This window comes from Rhincodon typus, chromosome 17, assembly GCF_021869965.1.
Source record: "Rhincodon typus isolate 14 chromosome 17, sRhiTyp1.1, whole genome shotgun sequence".
Lineage (NCBI taxonomy): Eukaryota > Metazoa > Chordata > Chondrichthyes > Orectolobiformes > Rhincodontidae > Rhincodon > Rhincodon typus.
In genome coordinates this window covers 36,564,484-36,584,046 of record NC_063348.1, presented here as the reverse complement: position 1 = coordinate 36,584,046, position 19,563 = coordinate 36,564,484, and the positions used below count along the sequence as shown (strand labels likewise).

The window sequence follows — 19,563 nt, the reverse complement described above, 5'->3', positions numbered from 1 at the left end:
CAGGATGGACATGTCGTCTAAGGAATGGGAGGGGGAGTTGAAATGGTCCGCGACTGGGAGGTGCAGTTGTTTATTGCGAACTGAGCGTAGGTGTTGACCGCTTTGCAGAACACCTCCCAGTCGCGAACCATTTCAACTCCCCCTCCCATTCCTTAGACGACATGTCCATCCTGGGCCTCCTGCAGTGCCACAACGATGCCACCCGAAGGTTGCAGGAACAGCAACTCATATTCCGCTTGGGAACCCTGCAGCCCAATGGTATCAATGTGGATTCCACAAGTTTCAAAATCTCCCCTCCCCCTACCACATCCCAAAACCAGTCCAGCTCGTCCCTGCCTCCCTAACCTGTTCTTCCTCCCACTTATCCCCTCCTCCCACCTCAAGCCGCACCTCCATCTCCTACCGACCAACCTCATCCCGCCCCCTTGACCTGTCCGTCCTCCCTCGACTGACCTATCCCCTTCCTAACTCCCCATCTACACTCACCTTTACTGGCCCCATCCCCGCCTCTTCGACCTGTTTGTTTCCTCTCCACCTATCCTCTCCTCTATCCATCTTCCATCCGCCTCCCACTCTCTCCCTATTTATTTCAGAACCCCCTTCCCCTCCCCCTTTTCTGATGAAGGGTCTAGGCCCGAAACGTCAGCCTCTCTGCTCCTATGATGCTGCTTGGCCTGCTGTGTTCATCCAGCCCTGCACCGTGTTGTCTCGGATTCTCCAGCATCTGCAGTTCCTACTATCTCCATCTAGAAGTACATGGGCAGATATATGGGAATACCACCACCTGCAAGTTCCCCTCTAAGCAAGTCACCATCCTGAATTGGAATTATATCATTTATTGCCCAACCCTAATTGCCCAGAGGGCAGTTAAGAGTCAACCACCTTGCCGTGTGTCTGCAGTCACATGTAGGCCAGACCAGGTAAGGATGGCAATTTCCTTCCCTAAACGCCATGAGTGAACCAGATGGGTTTTTCTGACAATCAACAATGGATTCACAGTCATCATTAGATTCTTAATTCTAGATCTTTTTATAGAATTCAAATTCCGCCATCTGCCATGGAACATTATCTGGGTCTCTGGATTAACAGTCCAGCAATAATATCACTAGGCTATCGCCTCCCCTCAAAACAATACAAGCAAAATTCAAAAAGAATTTAAGGGTATTTGTTAACTTTTTCATATGTGATGCTTATACAAAATATGCTACACACAAAACTGTCCAAGCATTAACAAGTACCAGACTAATCGGTGATATGAAATTATCTCCAATTTTCACTGACAAATGGTGGGCATTGCAGAATTTTGACACTGGTTTTAAATTCTATGTACTTAAAATATTTTGATGCCAATGGAAAAATTCATGAAAGGAAAACTAAATGATGTGCTTTGCTTATAGATGTTGAGTCAGTTCTGCACACTTGAAATGAAGGATTAGCTGAATTAATTCAATGACTCACACAGACTAAAGGTCCATAAATATTTGCAGAATGTAAAATGGATGGCTGTGCAGAAGCCAAAATTGACTTACTGCCTCTATTTACGCAGTTTGAATCCAAAATGGCTACAGCGTTACTTTACAGATTGGAGCAAATATATTAGAATTTACCATATGCAATCTTTAATGTTTACAACCTCAGTTACAAAACTAATAGGTGCAACTGTTTCCACATTTAATCATGCTACGAGAAAAAAATTCTCTCTGCCAAATCAAACAATTCTGCATCAAATTTAATTGGTCCTTCCAATGTATAACTGAATCTTTTTAATAAACAACTGCTTTTTTTTTGCTATGGGTGGCACAGGCAGGCCTGACTTTAGAGGATATTAAGAGTCATACAATGCGCATTTTGAATCACAGGTAACCAGATGGGTGTGGCTAATTAATTCAGTTTCGCAATTTAAAACAAAAACCAGTACTACACCATTAACCCCAGATATATTCAAGCATTTAAAGAAAAATGCACTGTGATATGTTCCAGGGCTTTAGAACATTAACAAATAGTTCAAAATAACCAAGATATTAGAAAGGCCTCACACCTAGCAAACACTAGGTGTTCCTTTCTCCTGGGGACTTATCTGCCTTTCTCGTGCTACATTCCTACTGATGGAGGTTTTCACTACTTTGTCCAAGTTTCTGCATTTCCCTCCCCTCTTCTTCCTTCCAACCATTCATACATCCACTCAATGTGTCTTTCATTTCTCTAGCTTCTTTCATGGTTATCTCCTTTTTCTCAAGGATCACTGATTCTTTACAGTTAAACAACACATAATCTTCACCCCTTTATACCTTGGGTGGTAAAAAGAGCAAAATGCTGCAGATTCTGGAAATTTTAAATAAAAACACAAACTACTGGAAAAATTCAGGTCAGGTAGCATCTGTGGAAAGAGAAACATTTAATGCTTTGAGTCAATTATGTGTCTCAAAACCAGCACTCAAGGCCACGTCAGCTTTTAGATACTGCTGGATTTCAGAATGAGCAGTTCATATCCAAGCTGGATAGAGTTGGATGGGATAAATGGGTCTGAATCACTTCAATATAGAAGAAAATTCAATGTGAAATTGTGATCACGTTCAAAGCCTTCATCTTCTTGTCAACAAGGTGTCAATCCCCGATGAACATCTGCAATGAACTTCATTATATTGATCCGGTGGAACAAATGTCTACAATTAAATACAGTTGATGGGTTCACACATCATTCTGGAGAAGTGTGCAAATACTCACCAACACTAGCAAATGAATGAATTATTAAATCAAATGGGTTTCTTTCATTGATAGATGATCAGATGTCCATTTCATAATCTATCTACGCAAGTAAATCTTCCATCTATAACTGAAGTCTCACATTTAAAAATTGTCTCTCTTGCATCTGACTGATAATAAATGCTCATATCCAAGTAATGGTGTAAAATGGAGTGTTTTAGCACAAGACTGCAGACCTAAAACGTTGACTGTATTTTGCTTTCCACAGATGCTGCCAGACCTGTTGAGCATTTCCAGCATTTTCTGTTTTCAGTTCAGATTTTCACCATCTGCAGAATTTTATTTTTAGACAAGAAATCAGTTGTTCTCTGTCAGTTACATTTGATCTGTGACCTGACCTCAATCCCCTGTCACTAAACTGACTAGAAGCCAGGGATTTACAGTGCACAAACCTTTCTCCACATAACTCACATTTCCCAAACCAAGGATGGGTCTGGTCACAATAATGGGAATTAATATTTATAAACACGTACATCAGGCAATGAGTTAGCCATGAGGCAGAATTTAACAAAGCCACACAAGATTGTGTTCTACAAAGTACAAAAAGATTGGAGAGTTTCCTTTCACTTGAAAACTGATGTCCATCTTCCAACACATTTATTATTCATATGTTAAGTTGGTTTATGCACTTTAGGTTGCCCAAAATGTTAACTAAATATTCATTTTGTGACCCAAACTATAACAGAGTCTCCTTGATACAATATTCTGTAAAATAGTGATTGGATGGTAGTTAAATAAATTGATAAAAACAATAGGATGTAAATGGAGCTCGCAAAACCAATCTCAGTTGACTAGAGCAGTGTGGTCTCCTGCCATGATTGATTAGAAGTTTTCTTATTCATCTCCATTCAGGACATGATTTATGGTGCCATTATAATGTCACCTCTGATAATTTGGTTTTCTGGCCATAAATGGAATTAACACCTTAAACTTGGTAATATCAAACAAAGAATTGCTGATGCTGGAAAACTGAAACACAAGCAAAGTGCTAGAGGAACTGAGCAGATCTGGCAGCTTCTGTGGAGAAAAAAAAAAAGAGTTAACTGGGAGAGATAGTAGGAACTGCAGATGCTGGAGAATCTGAGATAACAAGGTGTAGAGCTGGATGAACACAGCAGGCCAAGCAGCATCATAGGAGCAGGAAAGCTGACGTTTCGGGCCTAGACCCTTCAAGAAGAATAAAAACAGGAGAGGTCCTTTGCAGGTCTGAGAGAGGGAGGCTCTGAGCTGGGGTAGGCTTGATTGTAGTGCCAGGAGATGCCGGCGCATTGCTGCGAGTGTGGGTTTCAGGAGTTGCAGGGAGAAACGCTTGTGAAGGATCTCAATGCTCTGAATGTAGACATTCAAGGGTCTAGGCCCGAAACGTCAGCTTTCCTGCTCTTATGATGCTGCTTGGCCTGCTGTGTTCATCCAGCTCTACACCTTGTTATCTCAGAGTTAACTGGGAGTTCTGACAAAGGGTCACTGGACTTGAAACGTTAATTCTGTCTTCTTTCCACAGATACTGCCATGCCCGCTGAGGGTCTCGAGCACTTTGTTTTATCTTCAATATGGTCTCACCTGAGCAGTGGGAACCTTTATACGTTTTCTACTTTACACTGAGCATCACCATAGGTGATCTGCTGGTGACGCATGAAAATTCTGGGCAACAAACTGAGGGTGAAAAAGCAAATTAATCATTTTGCTAAATGCCCATCAGCCCTTATTTTCCAACTCCAAAATTCATTCTACATAATTGATTGAAACAAAGAACATAAAATAACTGCAACACAATCTTAAAATCAATTGATTCTATTTACTAATCAATTGAGACCATTGATCTTCACATTGTGGTTAATGGCATAACAAAATGTCTGGACAATCTGCCAACTTCTAAACTTCAAAGGTAGATTGAGAACCAATACAGAATTCACTGGAACGTAAAATAAAGGGAGCTACACAGAAGTACCAATGAACAGGATTAGCAGCTTATACATTTTAGTACATATTCAGAGTATCTGACTTTTTTTAAGTTCACTCTTAGGCATTACTGACTGACCAGCATTTATTACCCATTCCTAATTGACCTGGAGGTGGTGGTGGTGAGCTATGTTCTTGAACCACTGCAGTTCTTGTGCTGTGGCTAGATTCACAATACCATTAGGGAGGGAACTCCAGCATTTTGACCCTGCCACAGTGAAAGAATGATATTATATTTCCAAGTCAGGATGGGGAGTGGCTTGGAGGGGATCTTTCAGGTGATGGCGCTCACATCAATTTGCTCCCCTTGTCCTTCTAAATGGAACTGGTCATGAATTTGAAGGTACTGTCTAAGGATCTTTGGCAAATTTCTGAATTCTGAGAATTGCAGCCTAAAGAGGATTATGAGCAAAAGAAATAGAAACAGGAATAGCCATATGGCCCCTCAAGCCCGTTTCACCATTCAATATGATTCAAGCTGACTTGACCTTGGCCTCAGCTACACTCTCTTACCTGTTCCCCATAACCCTCAACTTCTTTATTGTTCAAAACCCATCTGAATCATCGTTGAACGTATTCAATAAATACAATGAATATAGGCTGAACATGGTCAACCTTCTTCTTAAATTCCTTTATCCCAGGAACTAATTGAGTGAATCTTCCCTAAACTACCTCCAAAACAAGTTTTTTTCATTCATTTGGGAAGTGATAACTTCACTTGCTCAGCCAGTATCTATTGCCCATCTTAGTTACCCTCAAGTTGATGGTGGAATTTGAATCCAATAATAATCAGGAAATAAGAGTCTAATGATGACAATGAAACCATTGCTGATTGCCAGGAAAAACCCATCAGGTTCACTAATGTCCTCGAGGGAAGGAAATCTGCCATCCTTCTCTGGTTTGGCTTACATGTGACTCCAGACCCACAGCAATGCAGTTGGCTCTTAACTACCCTCTGGGCAATTAGGATGAGCCAAACTAGGGACACCCACATCCCATGAATGAATTTAAAAAAAGTCAGAGTGCCTTATTAATTGTCAACTAGTTATTGGCCCCATGAGGCTACAAAAATTTGTGCAGGTCAATTCTCCAGCATGCATATTAGTTCTGGAGATTTTCTGCACTACTAAATCGATTGTTGAGGAACCCAGCAGGCAGGAGAGTCAGCTTCTGCAATTGCCCTAAAGGGTCAAGTACTGTCCGACTGTTTGGATGAGATGAGGGGTGCTCCAGGGTAGGTGAATAAATTGACCATGGCACTTTTATACAGGAAGTGATTCAACAGGGGGGTGGGGGGGGAACAATGAAGAATGAAGTAGTCACAGTACGTTATACCATAATGTGCAGGATGGACACCACTGTCCACGGCATCAAGAGCAGAGGACGTTGGAGCAGAAGTCAGCCATTTGGCCATTGACTCTGCTCTGATTTATTGAGATCATAACTGGTATGATAATCCCCAACTCCACAGTCCTGTTTTTTACCCTCTAACCTTCAATTTCCTTACTGATTAAAAATCTCAGCCTTGAATGTAGTTAACAATACAGTCCATACACTCTCTGCGGTAAGTAATTCCAGAGGTGCACTTCCTCAGAGAAGAAATTCCTCCTCATCTCGTTTTAAATATCTGATCCCTTATTCTGAAATTACAGCATGTGGTCCTAGATTCTCCCACAAGAGGAAACAACTGCCAAGGCCAATGTAATCTTGTATGTTTCAATAAGGTCACTTCTCATTCTTCTCAATTCCAACAAGTACAAGCACAACCTACTCAACTTCTCATACTCATATTTCTCCACAGCTGGGAACAATCCAATCAATCTCCTCTGGACTGCTCTAATATCGGTATATCCTTGGATAAGCAGATCAAAACCATACATAGTATTTTACATATGATCTGACTAGTGCCTTATATTCTTTTAGCAAGTCATCCCTCTTTTTATACTCCACTCCCTTTGAAATCCTTTTTGCCTTTCCTATTACATGCTACACTTGTGTGCTAGCTTTTTGTGATTTAATCACAAGGACTCCTAAATCCCTGTGCTGCATCTTTGTGTTTAAATAATACTCAACTCTCGATTCCTCCTGCCAAAGTGCAGAACCTCATATTTTTGCGCATTATGTTCCACCTACAAAGTTTTTGCCCACTCACTCAACCGTCTTTATCTCTAGGTACATTCTGTAACATTCTCAACACTAGCCTTCCCACCTATTCTGGTCTCACCTCCAAACTTGGTAGTAGATATTCATTTTTCTCATCCAAATGTACTTAGTAAATAATTGGGACCTGAGCAGCGATCTCTACGGCACTCCACTCGTTACAGGTTGCCATCCTGAAAATGTCACCTTATCTCACTTTGCAGTCTTCTATTCATCACCCAATCCTCTATCCATGCTAATATACAAGCCTCAACATCATGGGCTTTTATCTAATTAAGTAGCCAAACATGCAGAACCATATCAAACGTCTTCTTGAAATTCAAATACATTACACTACTCATTCCCCTTGATCATCTATCTTGCATGTTACTTGTCAAAGAATCCAAATAAATTTGTCAGGCACAATTTCCCCCTCATGAAGTCATGCTGACTCTACTCGATCATATTATGCATTTCTAAATGCTCAGCTATTATATCCTTTTCAGTGGCCTCCTGACATTTTCCCAGCAACAGATATTAAACAAACTATAGTCCAAAGATGCCACTTTTTGTCTCTTTTCTGAGTAAGGGTGTTACACTGACAACTTTCCAATACACCCTATCTTTTTCAGAACCTAAAGATTCTTGGAATATGACTCCCATGTATCCACTATCTCTGTAGCTATTTCCTTTAAATTCCGAGGATGCATCCCACCAGGTTCAGGGGACCTATTGGCTTTGTGCCCCATTTCTAGTTTCTTTTGTACTTTTTCCTCTAATGTTCCCTTCAGTATGACAACTCCCAGGTGCTAAGGTCAAAGATACCTTGGAAGAGCTATGGAACATTCTGGAGGGGCAGGATAAACTGGGGATGGCTGTGGTGCACATCGGTACATGCGACATAGACTAAAAAAGGATGACATTTTAAAAGCATAATACAAGGTGTTAGGAAGCAAGTTAAAAAGTAGGATTTCAAATGTAGTGACCTCAGCATTGTTACCAGTACAACATGCTTGTCAGAGTTAAAATAGCAGAATATGTCAGACGAATGTGTATCTGGAGAGATGGTGCAAAGGGGTGGGCTGCAGATTTCTGGGACATTGGGACCAATACGAGCTCGATAGATTGTACCTGGAAATGAACAGAACTTATGGCCTACTGGACTTATTTGCTTCTGGGTTAAGGAGGGTTTAAATTAAAATGACAGGGGGAGTGGGAACCTACACAGGGAAACAAGAGAGGGAAACAAAAAAGGTAAAAACAAAAGAAAGACGGGAAATAGAAAGAGATAGGCAGAGATTCAAGGACAAGAATCAAACACGGCTACAGTGCAAAATAATGAAACGGTACTAAGAACATTAAAAAAGATAGGCCTTAAGAATGCACAGAATATTCTCAATAAAGTAGACAAATTATTCATGCAAATAAATATAAACAGATAGGACTAGTTGGGATTACAGAAGCATGGCTCAGGGTGACCAGGAAAAGGAAATGAATATCTAGGGGCATTCAGACTGTAGGAAGGGCAAATAAAAATGAAAGCAGATGGATAGCATTGATGGTTGAACAGAAAATTAACAGTAATGAGGAAGGATATTAGCTCTGGTGAAGTGAAATCTACACAGGTAGAGCTTAGGAACATCAAGGGGCAAAAAAACAACAGTTTGAGCAACTTTAACCTGTGTATATATTGGGTAAACCAAATCAGTAATAATATGGTAGAGGAGAAATTCCTGGAGTGTGTACAGGATAGTTTCCTGGACCAATACGGTGAGGTCAGGCCATGCTAGATTCGGTTTTGTGTAATGAGAATGCAATAATTGGCAAACTAACTGCGCAAGAACCTTTGGGGAAGTGTGACCACAATATGAAAGAATTCTTCATTAAGATGAAGAGAGTGACACAGTTGATAGAGACTAAGGTCCTGAATCTAATTAAAGAAAACCACAATGATATGAGATAACACAGTGGGAGTTAGAGGAACACAGCAGGCCAGGCAGCAGAGGAGCTGGGAAAGTTGACGTTTCGGGTTGGGACCCTTCTTCAAAATTGGGAAGTGGGGAAGGGAGCTGGGAAATAAATACAGAGAGCGGGGTGGGGCTGGGGAAGGTAGGTGAGATGGTGACAGGTGAATGCAGGTAGGGAGTGGTGGGGATTGGTCAATGGGATGGGTGGGACAGATAGGTGGGAGAGAAGTTGGACAGGTTGTGTCAGGTCAAGGCGGCTGGGATGCGGAGATTTTAAAACTGGTAAATTTCACATTTAGGCCATCGGGCTGTAGGCTCCCGAGGTGGAATATGAGGTGTTGTTCCTCCACTTTGCAGGTGGTGTCATTGTGACACTGGAGGAGGCTCAGGATGGACATGTCAGCCAGGGAATGGCGGGGGGGCAGTGGGTTAAAATGGTTGGCAACCATGGCAACCAGAAGGCTTTGTCCTTTATTGCGTACAGAGTGCAAATGTTCTACAAAATGGTCTCCAAGTGGACCAATTTCAATGGTTTACATACTTTCAGATGTCCCAAGATCCCAAAAGGCACTAAATAAATGCGAAAGCATTCTGATGAGAGGTCATGGAGCTGAAACATTTGTTGTTTCTCTCTTCAGATACAATCTGAACTGAGTATTTCCAATACCACCTGTTCTTATTATATATAATGGCATATTTATTTCTTACACAGATTGATCTCAAATGCTTCTCTCTTTAATTAAGGTTTTGATCATTTACCCTGATGTCCACTTCTTTGGCTTGGTGTCAACTTTTGTCTGACTGTGCTCCTTCGTTGGGATACATCTATATAGCACCTTCTATGCGGTGGCAACCACTAGCCATTTCACATGACTAAGCTAGCCTGTCATAATGCTGCTACGGTTCCAACAATGATCCAACTTTGGGTTTGATGCTGCTTTGTAAATACTTTGATCACATAACCTAACACCACTTAGGCTGGTTGCCTGAATACATTTTGGCACCAACATGGAGTTTGCTCAAAACATTAACACATTTCATCCCATCTCATCAAACACAGCACGCAGAACTGGGTCACTAGGCTTGCAATACTGAAAAGCAAATATGCAGACTGTCTCAAGTTTTAGACCCACACAAAAACTCTCTAGATCAAAGAAATCTGTATTCCTGCTAATTCCTATATTTTGCATACATGTACAGGTGGATGCTGATAATTCAGATTTAAATTTATCAAATCTTAATTTGTGAAATTGTGCCAAAGCATCTCATTTCAACGTCACTAATAAAATGTTTCTTATATTCCATCACACATCACTGAAAGAGGTTTCTAAGTTGCCACATCTGTACCAAGCAGTAAAGCAGTAATTTTAACTTAAGAAGTCTGGCAGCAAAGCCACAGGTTCAAATGAGTGGGATTGGTGAGAAATGCAAACAAAATAGGTGGAGAAATAGTGCAAGCTCCATTACTGTGCCACCAGTCACAGATAATTCAACAGCAAGATATTTATTTTCGGGTCTGACCTTGCTGCAAACTCTTCCAAAACATACTTAGCAAACAGAATCCATACCAACACCAGCACTTTGGTTGCTGCTTTCCACCACAAAACTTGTACAGAATTTGTTTTCAGAAGCCGACCTTTTTGATTGAATTCAATTGAGTTGTATTGTAATTGCAACAAGCCTAAAATCTCCGCTAACGATGGACCCTGCATTTAACTACACAACATCAGAAAGGCATTTGATTTGCATTTCAATAGCATTTTTCAAGACCTCCAGGAAGTCCCAAAGTATGTTACAATCAATATAAAAGTAAGACTTTAATTTATGATGCTTTTCACAATGACCAGATGTGTCAAACACTTGGGAGCAAAAACCTCTTATTAAAATGTAGTCATCAACATGATTATGACCAGATTAATCTGCTTTTGTGATGCTGATTGAAGGATAAATATTGGCCAGAACACGAGAGAATCCCACCTGCTCCGGAGGTAGTAATAAAATCTCTGAACAGATTGACTAGAAAAATTTGTTAAATAAACAAAAATTTGAAAGTTGCTGATTGAGAGCAGATATTTACGAAGACTTCCTCCTCCCCAACGTCCTTCAAAATAGGGTCATGGGACTTTTTTTTTAAAAGAAAACACCCAACTGAGGGAGAGGTAGGATCTCAGGCTAAAATCTCAACCAAATGCCAGTACCTACAATATGGTAGTACTCCCTCAGTACTGCACAGGAGGGTCAGCTTTGATTTTTGTGCTCAAACTCTTGGCGGGGTTGGGGGGTAAAACAAACTCCCTGCTTTCTGATTCAGCCAATACTCTGCCATTCTACTAATTTTCTACTAGTGGAAAACTTCACACTTATCCACATTATAATGCATCTGCTATGTATTTGCCCACTCACTCAACTTGTCTAAAACACCCTGTAGCCTCCTTACATCCCCTTCACCCACTCGCAAAACTAGTTGGATTGTGCCATCTTGGAAATATTACATTTGATTTTCTCATCCAAATCAGTGACACAAATTGTGATTAGTTGGGGCCCCAAGAACTGATCCCTGTTGTAGTACATTCATCACCCCCACATGCTCATTTACTAACGACTCATTCATTTCTCCTGCCTTTAAGTAATTCTCAACTCACATCAGTATATAACCAACCATCCCATGCGTTTTGATTTTACATAACAACATCTTATGTGGAACTTTATAGAAAGCTTTCAAATAATCTAATACATACCACATCTACTCACTCTCCCTCAACTTTTCTATTAGTTACAGCCTCAAAAAATCCAGTAGGTCTGTCAAATACAATTTCCCTTTCATAAATTCATGTTGCCTTTGTTAATCCTTTTAGTATTTTCTAATTTAGCCCTCTTTTATAATAGTCCTCATCCTTGATAATAGACTTTAAGTTAACCTGGTCATCTTTCTAGTGAGCCTTTAAACCAAGGAACCATCTACTTGCTCACAAATGGACAGAAAAATTCCCATGGCAGTAGTCAAAGAAGAGAAGAAAAATTCTCCCTGGTCAATATTTATCCTTCAAATAACATGACCAAAAGAAATTTCAATCATCACATTGCTGCTTTAGCACAAACTGGATGCAATGTTTCCTTAGTTAGAATTCTAACTACACTTCATTAGCTGTAATGCATTCCGGACTCTCCTAAAGTAGTGAAAAACATGGAAGAAATGCAACTTCTTTCTATCTTTGATGGAGCTGATGGGGCAGCCTTTCAAATACTTTGGCACACTGAACATATTGGGTTAACACACTATCTTTCACCTCTAGCTTCTGGATTTGAATTGCCTCATCATTTAAGGAAAGAAAGTTGCTTTGCCGAAAGAGTCAGAAATAATTAAAGCTAGCTTAAGCATTTTCAACACAGTTCTCAATGAACTACCAAAACTTAACTCAAAGCTGGAATTTTCACTCTGAAAAACCACAAGATTAGCTGTCAAAAGGGAACATAATCATGTAGATAGATGGATAAAGTTGTCACTTGGGTGTTCCAAGGTAAACTTTACCTGCTCACATTGTGAAGTGATTGCAATTGTGCCCTCCAGAGTGATTCACATTCTTTCAGCGATGGAAATCAAGTGTTTCCAAACAGCTGATTGAAATTAGTTGCACAAAAACTTTAAAATTAATGTTCACCACAATGAAGATCACTGGATTCTGTTTAACCACTACTCTCCCATGATTATCAAGAGTTTATTAAGTGCAAAACACTATGCAATAAACATTAAGACAAACAAGGGCTAATGTCTATGAACGACTTCACAAATTGAGATTATACAATATTTTGTCATTGTGTTTACAGTCACTTCAAAACATATGGAAAGTACAATACTGAAATAAAGATTCTCACTCTATCAGCCCTGCTCCAGGAGCTAAGTGTCCAATTTCCCAAACATTTAAAGCAAAACACAAAAAAACTATGAAACATACAGCAGATCAGTCAGCGTCAACAGATTAGACAAATTTCTAATACAAAGATAGATCCTTCTGAAAAACTAGATTCTTTTCAAATTACAAATGAACAGTAACTTATACAGGAACAGAGCACCTGGAAGAACAACAAAACCAAAACACACAAGTGGAATGGCATAAAGACCATTTCAATACAAGAGATTGTTTCACAGAAGTGACCACAATAGAAAGCACAATGACAATAATTGAAGGAATGTAATAAATGCAGATAGCATATACCCCAGAGGAGTGGAGATGTCATAAGTGCAATCAGGTCAGAAATGGGAACAGGAATAGCTGGCAAACAACCAGAATAGAGTTCAGCGGTATGGAAGAAAAAAGAACAAGAATGCAAGATTTTCTGATCAACATTCCAAACCTGACTAAACCACATCCACTCAAAATACTAGCTCTTCCATTCAGCATTCCTTCTCAAAAGTCTGATGTCACTAAAACATTTGTGCAACCTTTCTTCTCCAACACGGTTGTATTGCTTAAACAAGTCAGCTTGATATGTGCTCCAAAGGAGTAAGACAGATGTACATAATATCAGAATTTGAAAGATTACTGCACTCACCACTCAGCGGGGTATTCATCGAACCTGAAGAATCAGCAACAGAAATAGTCAACTCCTGACAGCATGACACTAAAGTAAATTAGCATATAACTGTCTGGGATAAAGACAATACATGCATTTTAGACAATCTGGAGACCCAAATATATTTGTTCAAGCAAAGCATGCATACTTCTGAAAACTGAGCTTTTAAAGAATTCAAGAAACATTTAAGTATTAAGGATTGTCAATTTATCAAACATACATGCAAACCTTATTCTGTGATGGGGTGGCTCAAATCCTGCACTGCATCCACACTGCACATATTCTTCAAGTAAAAATCAGATCTACAACAAAAGCTCAGACCTAAAACCTGTTAGGCAATTCCAGACACCTGCAAGTCAGGATTAGAATTTTCTTCTCTAAATTCTTGCGAGTGTCCTGACAAAGTTACACTGTTAACCAGAACAATGTGCAATTTAAAGAAACTAGTTACTTCAAAGATGACCGAGTATACACATTTTCCTGCAGTGCATACTATCCAATATACAAAAATACAGCATGACTTCATTCACTGGAAGACAAGGGTCAATGGCCAGAAAACACAGCCACTATGCTTATTAGCTTGGCTCAATTGTAACAACCTCTATTGAGTAAGGAGGCCATGAACCCCCAACAAGAACTTAAGTACAGAAGATTGAAAGCTTAGAAAACTTCTGACACTATCCTTCAATCAAGGTGATAAACCGGTCCGTCTTTTCTCCCACCTATCCGCTTCTTCCACCTCACTGACCAACCCCCACCCCCACTTCCTACCTACTAGCTTCATCCCCGCCTCCTTGACCTGTCCATCTTTCCTCTAAGCTCACCATTTTCAGGTTGGTGTTAAAAATCCCATGACATGACACACAGAAAACAAGTCATTTAGGTTCTGCTGTTGCACCAGTCAAAGTTTCTCCAGCATTCAACATAATCAAGCGAAAAAAACTCAGTGTCAATGCTGGCTTTAGACAGCTGCTCAGACAGCTTTTGTCACCACACTGTAAAAAATAACTCATTGTGTGAGGCACTCTGGCCTTATCAACAACAAGCTGACTCCACATAAATCAAGCTTTCATTCTCCACTCTCAGCATCACTGTCCAATGTTCCTTCCTGTACCAGTGGCACATTAGTACCTATTTTCCACGATTCCAAATGGAAAAAAACATTTACACCCCCTGCTGTGTTTTTACATTTTTTTTTAAAAATGATCAGATCATCTACATGTGCAACACAGTCCAAGAGTCTTGGTTCCCATTTGGTGCAAGATAGCATAAAATCTGAATACAGAAACACTAGGAATCGAGCTGCTTCATCAATAAAAAGACAAACACAGCTTCAAAAATATGAAATTTGGTAGGTCAATGGTGAACAATCACTGTCACAAATTTAGAACAAAATGACAGATGTAGTAGGAAGATACTCAAAGAAATATTGAAAATAGTTTCAAAGGAAGTGGATAAATATTTAAAAGGTGAGAAAAAAACTACAGCATCTTGGAGAAAAAATGGTGGTGGGACAAACTGGACTACTCTCCTAAAAAAATCTGTACAGATTCTTAAGTGTCCAGATTGGTACAGGGTCAACAAGACTAAAAAAAAATGCATGGTTCAAAGACTGGCTTGGGAGAAATGGGCTTGAATTCATGGGACATTGACTCCAATACTGGGGACAGACAGAGCTATGACGTGACAGACTCCACCTGAACCATACCCTGATCAGAGTCCTGGTGAATCACATAACTAGGGCTGTAGATATGGTTTTAAACTAAATAGTGAGGGTGAAAGTTCCATTGCATGGAAAATTTAAAAAAAAACAAAGGTAAACAGGAAGGTAGGATTGCAGGTTACTGATGGAGCCGATCGTTACCAGAAAACAAAAGGAAGACAGAATATCGTATTGCACACCAAGGAGTCATAAAAGTATCAAGAAATTTGACAAAAGTACAAACTTAAAAATTTTTGATCTTAATACACAAACCATTCAGAAAAAGGTAGACAACAGATAGTGCAAAGCAATGTAAATGAATACGATCGCATAACTTTCATAGAAATGTGGTTATGAGATCAAAACTGGGAATGTAACATTCAGGGATGTTTGACCATTTGGAAAGACAGAAGAGATGGAAAAAGAGAAAGGGCAGCACGGTTAATAAGAGATGAAACAAAAACAGTTGAGAGAGATGATCTAGACTACTATGACATAGAGTCCATTTGGTCAGAAGTGGATAAAAACAGCAAGGGAAAGACGACAGTGGTAGGAGTAGGGTACAGACTCCCAAACAGTAGCCACTCTGTAGCAAAGGCTATAAATCAATAGTACAAGCATGTACGAAGATTAGAGAAATAATTATGGGTGAGTTTAATCTTCATGCTGATTGGGTGAATCAAATTGGAAAGGGTAGGTATGACAACAAAAATTTATAGTGTGTATTAGGGAGTTTCCCAGAGCAATATATCATAAAGCCAACCAGGGAGCAGGCTATCTTGGAACTGGTAATGGAGCAGGTTTAATAAATGAACTCAGAGTAACAGATCCCCTAGGAAGCAGTGATCATAAACTGATAGAATTACGTGTTCATTTTGAGTGAGAAACCTGGGTCAGAAACAACTGTTTTTAACTTATATAAGGGGAATTACAACAAAATAAGAATAGAATTAAATAAAGTGAACTGGATGATAGATTAGCAAGAATGACAGTAAGCAAACAGAGGTAGACATTTAAGGAGGTAATTCATGACTCTCAGCAAAAGTACATCCCTTTGAAGAGGAAAGATTATGAGAGGGATAAACCAACCATGGCTAACCAAGGGAGTTGAGAAGAGCATTATGTTGAAAGAAACAGCAAGAAAAAAATTCTTAGGAAATAAATCTGGGAGACAGTTAAAGGAACGAGGAAATGTCGGGGGAGTTAAAAGATTCATGCAAAATATCTGTTTATGGAGGAAGATACTTCAAAACATTCCATTAATACTGAAAAATCTTGGGGAGGAAGCAAGTACTATCACCATCACTAGAAAAGTAGTATTAGACAAACTAAATTGGGCTGAAGATAGATAGGTCATCTGGCCCTGATGGTTGGCATCCTAGGATCCTAACATCCTACAGAGATAGTAAATACATCGGCTGTAATTTTTCAAAAATCCTTGATTTCTGGAGAAGTACCAAGGGATTGGAAAACTGACAATGTGACACTCCTCTTCAAAAATAGAGGGGAACCAGTACATGTGTTATATTTGGACTTCCAGCAGGCATTCAAAAAGATACCTGACAAAAATCATAAAATAAAATCCATGTAGTAGTATTGGCATGGATTGGAAATTAGCTCATTTTCAGGAAATAGCAAGTGGGGATAAGGATTTTTTTCAGGTTGGTAAAATGTGACCAGTGGGGTTCCACAGGGATCAGCACTAGGACCACAATATATATTAGTGTCCTATAGGAAAGAAGTGAATGTACTGTCATCAAATGTACAGATGATAAAAATAAGGGGAAAGACAGGTTACAGAGAGAAATTTATAGGTTAAGTAAGCAAAATGTTGGCAAATGGAGTATGCAGTTGTTCATTTTGGAAGAGAACAAAGAAAAACTATTTAAATGGAGAGAAACTGCAGAAAACTGCAACACGCGTAGGGACCTGGGGGTATTTGTGCACACGAAAAGCTAGCACACAAGTGCAGGAGGTAATCAGTAAGGCTAATCAAATGTAGGTCCTTTTTTCAAAGGGGCAGGAGTATGAAAGCAGGGAATCTTACCACAACTAAAACAGAAATTGCTGGAGAAAATCAGCAGGTCTGGTAGCATCTGTGGAGAGACAGCAGAGTTAACATTTGGAGTCTAATGACCCTATTTCAGTTCAGCAACTACAAAACCAAATTTGTAGTAGGGTCAGCAGTTTTTGTTCCCTTACTCAAGATAGTTTATGATTTCATTGGACACAGTTCAGAGCAAGTTAACTAGGATGATCACTTGTAAGACAATCTCTCCATACTGGGGAAGACTGAAAATGGTTGGGACTCTTATCATTGGAATTTAAAAGAATGAGAGGTGATCTCATGGAAACATGTCGGCTTCTTAAGGAGCTTGACAGGGTAAATGCTGACAGGCTGATCCCCTTTGTGGAACAGTCTCGAGGACATCGTCTTAGAATAAAGGGGAGCCAATTTAAGACTGTGATGGGGAGGAATTTCTTCTCTCTGAGGGTTGAGTGCCTTTGGAATCCTTCCCACAGAGACCTGGGAGGACACAGGTGTAAATTGTGTAAATTTGAAGCTCAGATAGATAGATTCTTAATCAGCAGGGAATCAAGGGTTATGGGACAGAAGCAGGAAAGCGGATGTGAGGAGCGCAGATTAACCACAATCCTAATGAATGGCAGAGCAGGCTCGAGAGGCCGAACGCCCTACTCCTGATGGTTTTACGGCCAAGGTGAGCTAAATAGCCTTTTTCTGCATTGGATCAATCTGTGAAAGAAAACCATTCAGTCCAAAGAGGTGAACGCACTGACAAAGGTCAGTTTATATAGCTGCTTGAACACACAGATCAATGATGTTTTAGATCTCTAGATTAGACAATTATTTGTTACTGATTAACTAAATCCTATAAATCTTCATATCCAATCATCTGATTTGTGTTGCAAAGATTGACAAACCTGGTGTGTATATCTAAACAGTAAATATTGAACCATAGTGACATCAGCCGACAACAGGCAGTCCGTGCCATAATCATAAACTAAACATTTCCAGTTCAAGTCATATGAACACTAAGGTAATATTAAACTTGATGGAAGACTTCCCCCATGAAATAGCACATGGGTGGAAAATAATCCACTTGGCATCTTCTTTTGACATTCTGCAATGTCGCTGTTGTTCAGGCTGCTCTCACTGAAAAAACACAACAGGACAAGCATTTCCTTCCATGCGAGTATCGATTCTCCAAAGCAGAAAACTGGGTTTAGAATCTGAATAACATTACATTATGGGAAGGCATTTTCATCAAAAAAAAAATTTGTTCACAATATCTTAAACATACTTAAGGATTATTATATTCAATTCAGTCCTGAAAGTTGTTTGAACTATAGTGCCTGGTAAATGAAATCTTAAAAGCTACACCAAATATCCATTACACTAATTGCTGAACCAGAACAATTTGCTCTATTTACATCTCAAGTCAATGCTGTAATTGAAAAATAGGTGTTGCTGGCAAGGCTATCCCAGGTCTCTCTCACAATGCAGATGCTTGCTAAGGCATACTAGTGACAGACTGGAGATTCCCTTATAGATATTAGTTGGCTTTATAATCACATTCCAAAAGCTTCATATCAGTTTCGAGATTATGTTTTTTTAAACTGGATTTAAACTTCTAACATCTGCGATATAAACTCAGGAGTCTAGATTATTAATACAGTAAAATAACGACAATACCCATGCGAACGTTCAAGTGAAGAAGGATCCAGGCCCGAAACGTCAGCCTTCCTGCTCGGCCTGCTGTGTTCATCCAGTTCTACACCTTGTTATCTAACATTCAAGTGAAATGGGTAGGGGGAGAAACAGGGTTGTGCACTGTTGTTCATACAATGCTCACCAATCACCTGTGAAAACTGTATAAATTTACTACTCCAAATTTAGACTGCACCTAGAATTAGCATTTGATTATGCTTCACCAAGATTATATACAAGTGGGTGCATTGAAAAGTATCTAGATTAGCGACACCCCGAAAGCATGTTGAAACGCTAACAGGTCATCCAAAGTGCAAACAAGCCTGGTGGCAACAGGGAAACTAGTAAAAAGCAACTGATACAAAAGGAGGACATCTGGTGATTTACAATGTTTCTTTTGTGTAGACTCTGTATTGGACAGGACTTGACAATCCACAAAAGAAGCTTAAAAATAGTCAAGTCACCATTGAATGTTTATATTCACGCACAATCCAAGAAGAAATTTGACATATGTTCTTTCTCCATAACACCTTTAAGAGTTAAATTATGTACGTATGGCCTTTGCGACTGGAACATTTGTTTGGGTGGTCCGATAGATTACTGCACCCAAAATAGATGACCGAAAATAACACAGGTGGAACCAGAAATAAGTTGCTGCTGGCACCATGAGAGACAGGAAGATGATTGGGGGGGTGGGGGGAGTGCAGCAGAGGAACAGACAAGGGCTTGTG

General features: G+C 39.7%; 1 protein-coding gene across 2 annotated transcripts in view; it reads right to left on the bottom strand.

Moving 5' to 3' along the window:
• The window catches only part of far1 (fatty acyl CoA reductase 1), a 71,368-nt gene extending 57,969 nt beyond the window's left edge, over positions 1-13,399 (bottom strand). For both annotated transcript variants that reach the window (XM_020521202.2, XM_048606849.1), the window contains exon 1: positions 13,380-13,399. The gene's annotated coding sequence lies outside the window, so the exon portion shown is untranslated. The remainder of the gene's footprint in view (positions 1-13,379) is intronic.
• Between the last annotated feature and the right edge of the window lie 6,164 nt (positions 13,400-19,563).